An 11,623-nucleotide genomic window follows, 5' to 3' on the forward strand; every position below is an offset into this window, starting at 1 on the left:
ATTCATATAAAAGTATTCAAACTATATTAACATAATGCCAGAAACCAGAAAACGAACAAGCGAAAAAGCTCCAGACCAACAGGAACACCAAGCCCAAGAGTTCTTTCCTTAACGCGTTTTTATTAAATAGGCAAATAAAAGTAGCGTTTTCGCCACAAACACAGTGTAGCTTCTTCAGAGGATTTTAAAACATACAGGAAATGAACTCCTTTTATACAGGAATTACAGATTACTTAATTAAAAAGCCCACTCAAAAACCTCAATTGCTGGTGCAATTACACCTTAAAAGGGCAATCCAGATAATGAATATAAGTGCTTTGCAAATGCAAAGAATCTTTTGTATATGCTATATAAATACAAACAAGACAAGTGCAAACAAATGTATGCATGTAAAACAGTCTAAAACAAGAATTGCACTCTAAAACAAGTATATAATGAATTCAAAAATAGGTGTCTAAAAAAGTGACACCATAAAATTCACTCAAACAAACCCTAAAGCAGTAGAAAATATGTATTTATAAAACGATAAGATAATATAATCTTAAAAGTGCACACAAGCTCAGCGATGATAACATCGCAAACTTCCTTTGGCTATAATGCTATTATTTTGATAAAAGCAACTAGCTGTACAAGTGTATGTGTAAGTACTATGAGTATGAGGTTAACTAAATTTAGCAAGATGAAGGCAGCTTCTTAATATTTTTTAACAATTTCTAACACTTTTTAATACTTTTTAATATGTTCTTTTTAATAATTATTATTGTAGTTTATTGTGAAGTGTTTTATTAAATTTGAATAGTATAATAAGTAGAGTGATTTAATATAAATAGATTTATTTGCATTTGCTGTCACAGAAATAAGGAGTTTTTAATGTTTGGTATGTTATAAGGCTAGTAAGTTTGAACTTGAATGGAATGATTTAGGTGTGACTAATTAATTGTTCAATTAAATTAATTGAATGTGTATTTAAATGGAATGTTGTTTTGGATGAGTTGTAGTGCATCTGAAGAAGTGTCCTAAACGAAAACGCAGGTGTGGAGACATAGCGTTTGTGCTTTCAACAGTTTTGGATTTTGTGTGCTGAACAGCTTTTGGATCTATTTTCTGTGTTCCAGCCGGAACAGTGGCAATAAAATCTATATATTTTATTCAGCAAGGTTTGTGTTGCCTTTCTCCTCTGGTGCTTATTGGCTTAGTGAGTATTTGTTTGGTGCTAGCCTCCTTTTGACTGTTTGTGTATGTGTAAGTACAACAATAACACACCCTAAATCAAGGGTGTGTATGAACTGGATGTACACCAAATAGCTTATAACATAAACAATTATATAACTGTGAGCACTAAAACAGTACCCAATGAATCAGAAAAAACAAAACCAGATAGTTAAACATTAGACCCGAAAAGTTTTTAAAATATTGGGTCTCATCTCAAGTATGATTTATACTCATATATAAATCATACTTGAGATGAGACCCAATATTTTAAAAACTTTTCGGGTCTAATGTTTAACTATCTGGTTTTGTTTTTTCTGATTCATTGGGTACTGTTTTAGTGCTCACAGTTATATAATTGTTTATGTTATAAGCTATTTGGTGTACATCCAGTTCATACACACCCTTGATTTAGGGTGTGTTATTGTTGTACTTACACATACACTTATACAGCTAGTTGCTTTTATCAAAATAATAGCATTATAGCCAAAGGAAGTTTGCGATGTTATATTTAAACCTTTTATTGTGGCTGATCTGTCTAGATATATTTAAGTTCTGAGAGTACTTGCATATTTATTTGGTGACACTGTGTGGGCCACTCCTAATAGCCTTGCTCTTGGTCAAACTCCCATTAGTATTGATAGTAACATTACACAGCAAGATTGGACACTCTTTGTTAAGGGCCTTAAATTAGCTGATAAGGGGTTGTGGTGGCAGTGATAACTACCTTATAGTCTGGACAGGAGGGGGCATAGCTAGTAAACCTGTGCCAGCCTTTCCCCATGTGTGTGTATGTTTAAAACAAATCTCCAAGAGTGTGTGTGTCAGCTACTTGGGCAGGACACAAAGCATTGAATGGACAGAGAGATTGTTGGAGGACTTGGCTTGTAACCCTGGCCAAGGACTCAACTCTATAGCTGTGCCAGGAGGGAGTCTTACTGGGGATCTGGAGAAAGAGGGAGAAACCAGCCCCAAATGGACTGTGGTCTCTGTGTGACTGTGCTCTTAAGGGAAGTTGCACTTGATGCAGAGAACTGCATCTGGAAATATTGTGTGTGTGCCTGTCATCCTCCCAATGTATGTCCTCCACTGGTGCTAGTGGTGAGGATTGAGGCTCCTTAATTACTAGTTCAGTGGTGGGAGTCACATGCTGTACTAATTATTCCATTTTTAATGGCAGCTTCTGTTCTAGATTCTATTAAAACCTCTACCAGTGCTGGTCTTTCATTTAGAACCCCCTATTTCTTTCTCTTTGCCTATACTCTGAAATCAATCTCTAACCTGCAGCCCAAATATATTCTCTGTGTCTTCCCATTTTATCATCTTTCCCTCACTAGTTATTTACTCAACAATATCTTGGATTCTTTGCCAGTTTTCCTCAATAATTTCCAGCCCCCTCTTGCCTATTATCTGTATCCCTAATTCAGCAGAATCTCCTTTCTCCATTCCCATATTGGTTTAGTTCTTAGAATATTTTCTGCTACTTTATGGCTATAATATGCTGTATGATTATTGTTATTCTTCTTAAAGGCTCACATCCAAAATCCCAGTCTCTCCTTGTTTCATTAGCTTCCCCCTGTTTCATTATCATCTCTTTCCACTTTGAATTATAGTTTTCTGCTTGTGCTATGTATAGCAGTCTTAACTGTGCAGCTCTGAAGTACCCTTTCAGATTGGGTAACCCCAATCCTCACTGTTCTACGGAAAGAATCAGTTTATCCCACTTGATTCTTGCCATCTTCCCCTGCCAGATAAAGTCCTTCAGCTCTTTATTAATTGCTGCCCACAACTTCTCCTCTGGTTCATAAAAATATGCCTGATCTGTGTATAACACTAAAGACTAAAATATTTTAACTGCTTGTGTCTTACCATCCATATCCATATACCAAAACTTCAATTTTTCTCAGTTTTTGTGTTATCTTTTGTTTAGTCTCCTCCCACATATCCTTAGCTGCCACATTAGCATAATTATTAATCCATACTCCTAAATACCTCAGTTTATCATATCCCAATAAATATGGGTATTCCTGAACCAGTTTATGTGTGGGAAAATAATTTACCACTATTGCCTTTTATTATTTCTGCTTGAGCAGAGGAACCAGGCAGGGGTGTCCTCTTTCCTCTTTATTATTTGCATTATATTTGGAACAACTGGCAAAAAATATGGGATTCAGAAATTCAAAGATATAATTGGCATGGTAGTCAAGAAAAATTGGATTTATTTGCAGGTGACATTATTTTACACCTGAAAAAAACACAATGATGTGGAACATTTTGAGACAGTTTCAGATCTTTTCATATGCAGAATTAATTAAGCTAAAACAGAGAGAACCCCGCCCACATTAATTTTTGCCTCCAATTCCTCATTTATCCTCCTAATCAACCTTATAATTGTTTCAGGAAATGAAAATGCTTCCATTGCCCTGCTCATAAAGTCCCAGCTTACTCTGTCAGATGCTTTCTCTACATCAAGACCCACCACCAACAATGATATTTTCTTACATTCTGATTTTCTCTGGATCATCAATGTTCTGTTAATGTTGTCAAATGTTTGCCTCCCCTCAACAAAACCACATTGATCCATATTTATAAGTTTTAGCATTACGTTTGTCATTCTTTTAGCCATTATGGACATGAACACTTTATAATCATGGTTTAGGCTTGAAATGGGCCTGCATGAAGCTGGAGCTGATGGATCTTTACCCTCTTTAGGTATTACAGCTAAAAAACTGCTTTCTTCCAGGACAGTGGTACTTTTCCTCCTCTTAAGATACTGTTAAACAAATCCTTCCAAATCTTTATCAGTTTTTTCTTCCTAGCTTCCAAACTGCCACAGGAAAACCATCTATTCCAGGGGACTTTCCTGTAGATTGGTTATACATCACGATTTTTATTTCATTTGCTCCTGTCCTAACTGTTAGTAATTGAGCGTCATCTTCCTCTAACATTGGCATATTTAATTCTTCCATAAACATTTATATTTGTACCTTTTCTTGATGTTCATATTTCTCTGCTTTATAGAGAATCTCATAGAATTTCTGAAATATTTCTAATATCTCTACAGGACTTCTTGTTACCTTCCTTGTTATAGGCTCTCTAAGTTTAGTGACAGCCCTTTTTACTTTCTGTTCCCTGAGTCAGTGTGTTAAAAGTTTTTGTGCTCTAGTGCTATTATCAAAAAACAGTTGCTTAACAGCACTCTTTCTAGGCTCATCCATATTATTGAGGTAATCCTAGCTATATTTTCAGAAGAAATTGCTATCCTCAGCTCCTGAATAATCTCCACTACTCAATCCTTAAATTCCTCTCTTTTTAACAGATAGGTGGGAAAGCACCAATGTCTCATTTTTATTTCATTGCCCTGTATTTTTATTTCAGCTATTATTGGTGCATGATCTGAAATAGTTGGTATGTATCAAGATCTTCAATTAAAGCACATGTTCCTGTGAGATGTAAATTCTGTCTAGTCTAGACCAATTTTTATATCTTGGGGAATAGTATGGAAATTCAAATATTTTCATAAATTTCTTCAAAAATCTGCCCTCTTTTGTTATATTTTCTCATCTGGGAAACAGGCCCCATTCTTAGGGAAAATAATAAAAATTCTAAGGGATTTTGGTTATTATTACTTAGTATATGTTTTAAAGGTTAGTTTGCTCTGTTATCTTTTTCCTCCCTCTGATATTCAAAATTTTTAGTGTTGCATCATGCATGTGAAATTTTTCCTCCTGTTGTCTTATTTGTCACGTTTATTCTAGAGCTTAGGTTTAATGGTTAACTGATACTATAAATACTTGTTGATGTTTACTACTGGTGCCCACATGCTAGTAGCTCGTGGTACACTAGTTCACTGCCATTTATGTGAAAAAGCTAGTGGTTTAATTCCCACTAGCTTGATAACCTATTTCTACATAGCCTTCACACCCAGTCTTATAAAGTACATAGTTCTACCAGAACCTAAACCCTAAATCTAAAACTCATACCATTTTCCCTGTCTGACTTCTCAGTCCCTTACCCTAAACCTCCTTTCCCCCTTCATAACTCTAAAGTCCCAGATCACTACTTAAACCTAAAATTCCAACCCCCCCTCCTTAAAACTAAATTTCCCTGATATTTCCCTACACCTAAATCTCTTTCCACTCTCTATCCCTAAAACTCCTTCCCTGCTCCCTAACCCTAAAATCCCTTCCCACTTCTTAATATTAAACCCCTCTTCCTTCTCTCTACCATAGCTGCTTGCCTGACCTTATAGTGGAGTTTGAACACAAGCAGTGCAGTCTCCACATAGCTGCTTGCCCAGACTCATATTTGAATATGAGCACAGTTTTTTGGAGAGCATAGGACTAGATCTGTAGTGAACCTGTTCTTGTTGCATCTTTAGTTCATTAACCATAAGGGTAGTTCTAAGGTGCTGTCTTTTTTATATAAAAAGTGAAGGTTTTCATATTATTTCAGTCTTATTAGTGTCTGTAAATAGTTGATTTAAATCTATAACCATGCCAGTCTTGTGTTTATTGATCTTGCATTTATTTCTTGGATGACCTTGTAATGTAAACCTTACATCTCAGCCACAGCAGATAGACTGAATACTACTTTTGGATAACAAATCAGTAGACCTGCAGGTGATCATGATCACCTTGAAATATATCTTTGGTTGACTGGAGATTCCTTACAACTTTGCTCATCTAAGGAGATAAATTATACCTACAATATTTACTTATAACAGCAATATATGTCCTCATGTATATTTCCTTGTGGTTTTTGTGTCACCTTTCTTCAGTTTTGGTGAGTATGATCAAGACCTAAATAAATTATGGGATGAAGAAGCATTAACCTGCATTACAGGAGTGGCTTAAAATATTTTTAGAATATGACCAGTGATAGAAATGTGTCCCAGTAAAATATTTTTAGCGTATGAGTAGTGGTTGAAATGTGCCCCAGATAAAAAGCTTAATAACTTGTAACCCGATATAAAGATGTATTAAGATCATGAAGACCTGTATGAAGTAAAGACGGGAAGCTTTATTTCTAGCTTGGAACAGTATGACATAACTGTTTCAGATACAAAGAACAAATATGCTCAAGATTGCTATGGCTTTGAAGCAGTTAACTTGTTTCCATGGAGATAAAGCACATGTGTTTTGAAATCACACGACCCAACAGAAAAAAGCAAACACTGCAAGTGTTTCAAAATGACAGGAAACCTCACACATGCATGAAAATCATTATTAAGAAAAAAAGTTGCACCAGCTTATTCAAGAACTACTAATGTGCAGTTAGATGATTTTAATGCATTGATCAACTAACTGCTCTAGATAGTAGCATTTTCAATAAGAAAATGGCAGATGGCAGATTTCCAACTGCTAGTCCTTTTCTTCCCGCACAAATTTCTAAAGCTATAGCAGCTAGTTAGACAGGAAGTCATTCACTGTATGAATAAAGTTAGGTAATATAAAAGTTAAGTTTAGAATTGAGACATGGTTGACACTGTTGAACCATGGCCAAGATAGCAGCATGAAGAGGTATTTCCATCACAGGCTTAACTTCAAAGCCTCCTAGAGGGTTAGAGTTGATGTAAAAGTAGCAATTGTTAGCTGGCAGTGGAAATAGAAAGGAATGCAGTAGAAGGTCTTGTAAAAATTGTAACTAAACTTTTATAGTGGATGGTAAATTTGAACTGATGCTCCAGAAACTTGCTGGGATCACATATGAGGTGGGAGCAGCATGCTCCAAGTTAGAGGTTATAAGAGCTGACAGAGAATGGATAGAAATGAACATGTTGCTTAGATTTTATGATATATAGCAATATATGTGAAATAAAATGGTTGTTATGCTAATTATAGTGTGATTACTTTTATATGAATGTAAATTTATCTTTGTCTCAAGTAATAATTCAATAAAGGTGTTTGGGAAAAAATGAAATTTGAGCATCAGGGAGGGAGAGTATTGAGTCTGGAGGCTGTGGTAGGAACACAAGGACAGGAGATAGCAGAATTGTGGTCGCAAGTGGCCCTATTGTATGGGAAGTTAAAAGACACCTAGAATATGTCAAAAAAGGAGAACCTCCATATTATCAGACTAAGTGAAGGAATAGAAGGAGGGGATATCATGAAGTTTATCCAGGATTATGTAACAGAGCTAGCCGCAGAAAGTAGTAGCTTGGACATTCAGGAAGACAGGGCCCATCAAGTGGGAAGGCTGGATGGAAGACAGCACAAAAGTCAACATGCATTATTCACATTTTCTGTATAAGAGAATGTGGATACTTCATCAAGTAGCTTATGCTTAGTCCAAGCAGAACAGAAAGTAAAAGTTGTTGAGGGCATTTCTACATCACTGCTTTGGCAGTGGGTGACAATTATTGCAGCTATTCAGAACCTAAGGCAAACTGTTACAGTAATAAACCTTATTTACCCTGCTGGGTTAGATGGCAGGGAAGATGTATTACTGCAAATCCTTTGTCTAGGTGATTACTTTTTTAAAAGGAGGTACTGATGAATTGAGGGTAGTAGTGGATGGACAGAGAGCTTGATGCAACAGTACCAGCTAGCTAGAGGTGGGATGTGATGGTATGTAACTTCATCCAATCAGCAGCTCATGCAGGGCAGCTGTCAACAGATGCTGGAGAATGATGTTGAGGATAGCCAGTTTAGAGATCCAGATTCTTGTATATTTGTAGGGTCTAGCAAAGTAGTACAGGTGGCAACTAGTTTTTTGGGAAGTGAAAGGGGGCTTGTGGTCCTTATTATCTATGGGGTCTCTCTAAAAGATCACAATCAGTACAGTTGGCTTTGGGGAAGTTGGGAGAAATCAGGGAGGGGGAAGATGACTGGACAAATATTCCAGAAAAGTCAAGGAATAGAGTGGAAAGGCAGCAAGAATAACTGTTGGACAGAGGCAGGGATGTGAAATCTGGAAAGGTATACCCGATAACCAGATGGACAAAGCATATTGTGTTAGATCTGAAGGGGTTAGCTGAAGATACCATTCTAGTTCCTGAAATGGAAGTGGCCGAGGCAAAGCTTGGGAAGGGAATCATTATACATGAATGCTCATTTTGGCACCTTTTTGTGTGTTTGGACTTGTCTGCTATGCCTGAGAACTGCAGTTTGGATGACTGACAAAGTAATGCTATCACATTTAGAGCACCATACTGAGAGATTAGAGAATGCTTGTAATGCTAACTAGAAAGTTGGCTCTTCATGGTTATATAACCTAGAGCATGAACTATGAGCCTGTTGAGATGATCCTGATGGACACTGGTCTTAACAGGAAAGAACTGGAGGTCTGAGGCAAGATGATTTTTTTGACTGTTAAATATCTAATGAATACTATGCATGTTAATTGGTGACCAAGGGTTTGCCTTCCCATGTTTTGCTGTCTTTTTGTTTTTGATGATTATGCACCAAATATGCTGTATTCACTACAAATAGTGTTAATGCAAATATTGAGTGTCAGCAGGTGTAAGCCTTTGTTCCTTCTCTTTTAGTCATTATATTGGACATTATATTAAAATAGTTTGATTTGCTGACCTTACCTTTGCACAGTTTATTTTTGTATACAGAGAAAGGAGTAGTCATTAAGTCATAGAGAAGATGCTGGCACTTGTATGATAATACAGGTGTACTGTTAGCATGTTACTTGCTCCTTTACTATTTATTTTCTTTTAATTTTCTTTTTCTTGAAAGAAGTGTTGAATTGAATGTATAAAAGATTAATTATTTATTTTATTTATTTAACATTTATTTACTGGGAAAGTCCGACTTGGAACAAAGCCAATTTTCAGCTGAGGCCCGGGGGTGAAACGTTCCAGATGCATGTCTTTGTAATATGGGAGAAAACCAGAGCTCCTGAAGAAAACCCACACGGACACAGGGAGGACATGCAGACTTCGCACAGAAGGCACACCAGCTGAGAATCAAACCAGAGAACCTCTTACTGAGAGGTGACAATGTAACCGCTGCACCACTACTCCGTCTAATGAAAAAATACATTGCTTGAATTTATAAATGTAATTATCTGTATGAAAAAGCTACAACATTGTTGAGGATTTGGAAATATTATAACCAGCTGAGGAGCAATCATCAAACTGAACTTTGTATGCATGACTTTTCCATCTACACAATGAGAATTTTATTATTGTGAGGGGATGGTTAAACTGTTTGATGTACATTTTTTGAAGCTAAGTATATGTCTCAATACTTAACTTTTTGGATTTATGGGAAATGTAAACTGCTCAAAAATGAATGAATGAATCAGCATTATATTGTATGGCATGTAGCCATATGATTGTGGGGTTAGTGTTTCTTCAGCTAGAGTCTGGGGATGGCATGTTAAATAGGATAGGTATAAGGAAAGAAGGTGAATGGAATGGGATCTAGGTATTATAGAATGCATAGGAAGATTGGTAATAAAGGGGTTCAGAAAAGAACTATTTAAAAACATGTCAGGGTTTCCCACTATTATGTAGAGGAAGATGTAATCAGGATTAATGATAATTGATAGGAAAGAATACTAGAGTAGCCTAAGAAAGTATTACACTTGTGCTGTTATTAAATTATATGGTCTCCTGTTGCTTAGACCTTTTAAGGCCAAGGGAAGCACTGGAATCTACATTATGCACATTCTAAAGCCCTGAAGGACCAAAAGGAGTGTAAACAGAAAGTTACCCTAGGTGAGGATTGGGAAGGATGGAAAAATCCCCTGATAGACAAAGGGCTATAGCTAAGATCAAGAGACAATGACTGGATATTATCTATTTGCAGAAGTAAGTCAATGACAAAGGAGGGAATGCAGAGGAGAGGCTTAAAATTGATAGTTATTGTCTGCATTTGTTAGACAAGGAGGTAGGTGATCTTGGAGTGTGAGCGTGAAAGGCGATTTTATTGGATGGATAGTATGTATTGGTAAATATGAACAAAGATGTATAGTTATGTACTCAAATTTTGGCTTGAGTGAAGAAGAGAAGAGGCAGATTTTAATATGTTATCGCAGATGTTGGATAAGAAATATGGTAGAGAAGCATTTCATACCAAGTGTCAGAGAAAATTAAAAGCGAGAATGGCTCACTTGAATTTGCTAGATGCTTGGAGTGAAAGATAGTGACAAGAAAAACATTTTGCAGTTAGAAAGAATGAGGGTAAAAATGGTAGCAGATTAAACAGGATTTTAGTAGATAAACATTGTGAAAGATGGTGATAATAATACTATCAAAGGGAACCTCAGATCATGCATTAGTTAAGCTCATTTGAAATAATAAAGAAGAAAGGCTGAAGAGATGGAGGTATATTTCAGGGAAGTGGAGGGATTTGATGCAAGTGAAGTGGGTGCAGAGTATAATGACTAACTTTGAAATGGAATGTATCAAGTATGGAACACCATGAAAGTCAGTGTGGAGTGATAAGCTTATGGGATATAGAGGGGCAATGAACAAGAGAAGGAAAAATATAGCAGAAGATCTAGAAAGGCAGGTGAGGAACAGACAATGTTGAAACCAAACAGGAAAGCAAATTGACTGGGAAGATTAAGTTACGAAAGATGAAATGTGATGTGTAGACTCTTTATGATAGGCTGGTGGTTTTGATATAAATTTGTATACCCAGGAAGTGACATTACTGATTAATTTTATGTATTGAAAAAGGGTTTTGAGAACTTGAAAGCTTTGCTCATTTAATGCTGTTTGTCTTTCAGCTTTTCCTGGTAAGGGGTCGCCACAGCGGAACTCTGGTCCGCTAATGATTGGCAGTAGATTTTTATGAAACGCCGAGGTGCCAGCTTGACACCCAACCATCTACGAAGGCATGCCCATTTACGCACGCATGTCTTTCGAACGCTCCCCAACTGCGGGGAGGACATGCAGACTTCACACAGAAGGCACTCCCAAGCCAAGCGGAGAATCGAACAGGAGAACCTCTTGCTGTGAGGTAACAACACTACCGCCGTACCAATAAAATCATTTTATACAAGACAGCTGGATTCCTTAGCTTTGTATTGTGGATGCTACTAAAGAAGAAGCTGAGTCGAAAGGAGGGAGAACAACAAAAGAAGGGGCTATTAGGAAAAATAAAATGGAAGCTGTGGTTAAATGTTGGTATGGAAGTTGCAATAACAAAGATAACAGACTGATGGATGATATTATCTAAAGAGAAAATAAAGGTAAAAAAGTATAAGGACATTAGAGAAGTGTTTATGAGGTTCTGCTCTGATTAGTGTAATTTTATTTATGTGTAGAACCATATTGTATTTTTGTCTGCATTGCTCTTGTTTTTATCTCATCTTCTTCTGGACAGCCTCAATAAATTGAATAACTGCATCTCTGTTAGAGAAGTCTGAATACCACTTTTTGACAACAAACCACTGCAGCCTCCTGCAAATATGACTTTGGGTTCAAGCTCAGTCTGAGACAATTGTTGAG

Source organism: Protopterus annectens, chromosome 2.part0, assembly GCF_019279795.1.
Source record: "Protopterus annectens isolate FY-2018-M chromosome 2.part0, PAN1.0, whole genome shotgun sequence".
Taxonomy (NCBI): domain Eukaryota; kingdom Metazoa; phylum Chordata; order Ceratodontiformes; family Protopteridae; genus Protopterus; species Protopterus annectens.